The sequence below is a fragment of the Cryptomeria japonica genome, chromosome 11, assembly GCF_030272615.1.
Source record: "Cryptomeria japonica chromosome 11, Sugi_1.0, whole genome shotgun sequence".
NCBI lineage: Eukaryota > Viridiplantae > Streptophyta > Pinopsida > Cupressales > Cupressaceae > Cryptomeria > Cryptomeria japonica.
This window is the reverse complement of record NC_081415.1, coordinates 14,545,606-14,551,605: the sequence shown is the minus strand read 5'-3', so window position 1 is coordinate 14,551,605 and position 6,000 is coordinate 14,545,606.

Below are 6,000 nucleotides of genomic sequence, written 5' to 3'. Positions count from 1 at the left end.
TTCTCTGCTGCTAGTTTTTTTGCTGGTCTTTTGTAGCTATCTTGTTTTGTTTCCTTCTTGGATATCTTTCTAATGTAATCGGGTTTCGGTTCCCTTAAAACCTATTTTTACTTAATCAAAAACATGGGGTTATATTTTGGAATTAAGGAGAGATTGAGGGGAGTAATTGAAAATGAATTTTCATTCATCTATAGGATGGAATTATCTAGAATTATTTGAGGAAATTATTGATTGGATTTTATATTATCTAGGTTATATCTTCTTTTATATTTAGGTGATTGCCTCTTATATTAATCAAAATGGAATTAGAAGTATTATAATCAATAATAAATTGTTATCCTCAATTTCATGAGTTAGATGAAATTGATATAACTTCTCCTTGAAATTTTACTCCCCACATGCCCAGGGGTCCTAGGCATGAATTTTGAGGCTTTATGGGTCTCAGTTTGTCAATTCCTTTGCATTTTATTTTCACCTTTTTATATTTTAAGTGTTTTTAAAAGTTTTTAAAGTCCTCTTGCAAAGTCCGACCTAAAACCTTATTTCATAGGTTTTTGTTTCTTTCTACCAAGTCAAGTTTTAGACATGAATTTGCATCTTATTACAAAGGTTAGCTACATTTCAGGCCTAGAAAACTGAAATGCAAATGCATTTCAAGTTTCTACGTCCGAAATACAATTAGAGTTCTAAGTGCATTTAATGCACTTTTCTTTTTATTTATAATCACTTTTTTTCTTTTGTCAAGACATTAAGATAAGTGGAGCCCTAGTGTATCCTCCTTAAATATTCTTTGCAATTTCTAGGTATGTTGTTCGATCTTTTTTTGTTTGTTTGTTTTCAACAAGTTTAGGTCAGATTTTTAAAACCTAGCCCTCCTTATCATCCTTGAGTCCACAAAACAACTTCACATATTTTTCCCTCTACTTCTCTCACAATGACAACTGAGAATGTAGATCTTGAACCTTGGATCTCATTGCACCATTAGCAACTTTTTAAATATTGAAGGACTAGGTTAACCTCATAAGGTGAGACTCAATGGAATCTATTTCATATTTAAATTTCTTTTTAGACACAGGCCACCTCAAACAATACCTATACAACTATGTTGCATTATCCATCATTTTTCTAAAATTAATCAAATTCAACTGAAGATCATGATGTGCCTTTAGTCACTTTTCAATCATTTTCTTTATCACATTTACCTCTGTGAAAGGTTCACTAGAAGCACTATCATCACTACCAACTATAGAAATATTCTCAATTAGCTATTCTATCAATACTTTTGGAAGAATATTGATCAGCAAAATTTATGGGAAGAAGATTGTTTCAAAGCCTGCTTAAAGGTAGCTTAATCATAAGAGGGAATAATGAGATAGAAATCACTGATACTTTTTAAGCCATCTGATCTCACAAGCATCTCAAGCACCAGGTATCTTCATCAAAAGATCCTTCCTTTGAAGAAGCAGAAGAAGCAATCACCATCTTTCTTTCTGTAACACTTTTCTACACACTGACCTTCTCTAATTTTTCTTCATCATTTTCAACAATAACCTCCTCTATAGATTCCTTTGATACACATTTATCTCTTGAAAAAGAAGAAGAAGCACAAGCTTCTCTAGATGATTTCCTTGATTTCTTTCCTTTCACGACATTCCCAATCTTGCTAGGTCTCTTTTCAACACTACTACCCATAATCTCATAATATGTTCCAAATCTTTCTTTATTACATCTTTTAAAATTTTAGGGAATATTCCCACAGTACTCATGCATTCATGTGTGGACACTTCATAAGGAATCTTAACCACCCATGAATTCCTTGAAATAGTGTCTTCAATGAAATAATTGTGTTTGTCAACTAAGAAGGTAATATCATCCTTGTACCATTCAACAAATTTTGGAGAGATATGATTCCTCACAATCATCTCTATGTACATTGAGAAAATAAAATACCAAGCACACAATGAGTGATTCATATTGAAAGGAATACAAATTAGTCTTCATCAATTTTAGGATATCCAACAACTTCCACCTCAACAATTCTTACAAATCATAGTTAGAATTTTTTTTACCATTTTCTAGGCCACTTGTATCAACATGGAAGAAGATGATCCTTCATGATACCTATAATAAACCTTGTATGAAATTACCATAGTCATACATGATTACCAAGTCATCAATACTATCAATTTGAATGGCCCTCTTATCAGACACAACACCAATCAACCTATTCACCTCATTATTCTTTACAAATTTTAAAGCAAGCACAGTTGTAATCGAGCATAAACTAGTCATATCCCTTAGGGATTCTTTTGAAATAAAATATGGTTGATCTAACCTTAAACGATCTTCATGAATTATTCTTAGAACTATGTTAATTATCTCTTCATCATTAGACATGCAAAAATTACTCCAATCATCCAAACCCTTATGCCCTAAACTAGCATACTCCGCCTTAAGTATTTTTGTACCATCTACTAGATGAATCTTCCTAAAATCATTAAGCTTGATGTGATCATACTCTTCCAAAGAAACTTTAATGGAACTAAAAATATATTCTTTACATACCAATTTGTCAGGAACAACAAAAAATGCACCATCATCACCGAAATAAATGGTCAAATCTTAGAACGAGGTCTCACCTCACTATTGACATTAAGAATTTTAGGATTTTCAATTAGAAAATATCACAAACAAGAGAAATAATTTTGATTGATATCCTTCACTTATCTTCTCACTTTGCAACTCTATCATGTTTACAAATGAATTCCAAGAAATAAATATATAGTCGTCATCTAGGGTTTTCTCAAAAGGATGATACATGTATACTCAAAGTCACCACAAAAGTTTCAAACCATCAAAAATTTTAGCATCCACCAAAAAATTCTTTCACACTTTTTCCATGTTGAGAACAACTCAAAATTAAACCAAGAGGGGACAAAAGATATGTGTTAAGCTCTCCCTCTTAGACAAAATTGTCTAAGCTAGTTTTCGGAAGAAGGGTATGCACTGATAGAAAGTGTGGATCCATCCTCAATATTTTCGGTAATCTTAAAATCTTTTTTTTTTACCCATGTCATCTTCATCTTCTCATTTTCTTAATTGAGATCAATTTTCTTTTCCATATCATTAGATTTGTTAGTAATGCTTTTGCAATGTTTCACAATGTGTCCTATTCAATTACAATTGTAGCATACCCAGTCTTTCTAAGATTTATTGTCATTCATTCTATTGTTTTTTAGCCTCTAATTTATTCTGCAATCAATAGCTTTGTGCCATAGGTCTTGCAAACATAACAAGTTCCATATAAATTTTAACACCTCTGCTTAAATTTAAATTTTCATCTTTATTCCAATTCATCCTACTTTGACACTCACTTGCCTTATGACCGAATTTTTTATAGTAATAACATCTTCCATTAAAAAGTTGATTTCTGATTTTATTTCTGCATTCACAAGATCTATGTCCAAATTTATTACATGAAAAATAGTTACCATTAAAAGATGAAACCCTGGTAGGAACAGAAGGAGGTCCTCAAATTTTTCTTGAATTTCTAAAGCTTCAGTCTAGTGTGAATTTTTTTTTTTTTTTTTCTAGAGTTCAAATTGATCTTGTCTTTTCCTTTGTCCTTTTGTGAACATTCACCTTCTTCAAAGCCAAGTCCACTCTTGTCTTTAGTTTTTTAATGAGAAATGAGAACAACATCTAACACTTCATTTCCACCTTTGAGTTTTAATACATTATCAATATAATCCTTTGCATCTTTCAGTTCCTCCTTAATTTTGTTGATTTCTTCTTCGAGCCTTGAATACTCTCTATTCTTCTCATGAAGCTTTATTTCAAATTCATTAATGATCTTCTTTCGTTTATCAAGAAAACTTCTCAAAAAAGAAATCTTGTCAACTATATTTTTAGTTTTTTCTCTGGTATCATCCAGTTGTACCAATGCAAATCATAGTTTTCCTTCCTATAGTGTCCTAAAATTGAACCCTTGTACAATGTTGACTGTATTGGGTCCCTACCTTATATTTTGCACCCCTAGGCCTTATTGGGACCTAATTATTCTCATATCTCTTAAGAATGACATTATTTTTTACCTTTTGCATCAGCTAGCAACCTTGTCCTAGCCCCCAAAATTGGGTAGACCAGAGTACCATGCCCTAGTCCTCATTAGAACCAGGGCACCATGCTCTGGTCCTAATTAGGACCAAGGCACCACACTCTATTCATCCCTATTTTGGGCCTCATTCAAACCCTTTTCCCTATTTCAAATTTAAGCAAGATTCCTAGATCTATGTCAGCTCATGCCAAGAAATTAGCAACTTTTCTAATGGGCAAGTGTAAAAGGATGTTTTTCCCCTCTCATTTGGAGATCACATAAATCTGAAAATCATTATACACACATGAGATCAAGCATTCAAACAATTGAGCAAGTAATCAGTCTTCCTTCAAGCCTTGGAGCAACAACAAAGTCAAGATTCAAGAATTGAAGTGCAGATTGACATCATATTTTTTCAAAGACTTCATGAAACCCTAATCCCTTATGGAGACAAAAAAACTTCACAAAGAGGTATCATTTGATTTTTAGTCATTATTCAGTATCTCACTCAAAGGGAGAATCTTCATTTACAGCAATTAAAACTCATCCAATGAATTATGATGGTTGATTATTGGTTTAGGGTTGTCCTCGATGGAAACTCTTCATGAGATTTACATCCTGTAATCATAGTGAAAGTGTATGTCATCTGGTAGCTAGTTAAACAATATTTCAAGATGAGCACAATAGTTTTGGTCCGAAAGCTTTCCGGTGATTGCAGAGTCATGAATCGTGTATGGGTTAATTGAGACAACATAAAGACACCATTTTATTATTGTTTTGGTGATCCACATTTATCTTTGGTGATCCAATCAATCCAACATGTGACTACATGTTACATTAGCAGGCCAACATGGTAAATGATCCATTTTGTGATTGTGGATATATAAGACCGGTGTGGATGATCTCTTTGTAGAATGATATGATTTTATAAAAGAAAGTGGTGATCGAGAATCCATTGTAGCATAGTTTCATGTGCGCATTCTTGATTCGGTAGCTGATCGAGAAAATAAACGAGGTAGAATAGTGCTGAATAATAGAGGTGATTCAGTCGATGTATTTGACACTCAACTGGAACTCATCCAAGCATTGTAGATGCTAATTTGGAGTTTATTTTTTTGTAATTCATCATTGTAATTAATCAGTAAGGTAACGAGCCTTCTGGGGTTGTGGCCCTCATTGTATTTGAGGAGTAAGCTCTAGGAAGTGTGCTTGAATGCCTGTGCATTCCCCATATTGTAATATTGTTTAGCTACTAGCCATAGTGGAATAATATTATGGGTTCAAATCCCACTATGGTTTTTCCCATTTGGGTTTCCATGTAAAAATCTAGTGTTATGATCTTGTAGTTGATTGTTTTATGTTCCTGCATTTCAATTTCATCTGTATGCTCCTGGTGGTTCAAAGTTAAGTTTGAAAATTTGTTAACTGGTAGATCATTGATTCAGCTGCCCCCCACTCAATGATCCTTTATTCCAAAAGGGAGAGTATAATGGTGAGACCTAGAGCTTGGGGAGAGAAATGTGGGTAAGTAGATATGGATGGAGAGGTAGAGAGGTAAAGAGGGAGGGATGGAGAGACTTATAGAGAGAGAGAGGGGTATTGATGAAGAGAATAAAGAGAGGATAAGAAGGAAAGGAAAGGTAGAGAGGAAAGGAGGCCATGAGGAAGTGAAAGGTAAAACCTCAACTATACATTATCAATCATAAAATCTAAATTTTAATCCTTAATAGAGATATGATATATGAGATAGAGAGAGGTGGAGAGGGAGGGGGAGAAATAGAGAGGGGTTAGATAGAGATATAAGATACCTAGATGGGGAGAGAGAGGTGAGAGACCTAGATAGGGGGAGAGAGAGAGGGTTGATATAGATGGAGGATAATAGAGAGAGGTTGGTAATGAGATAT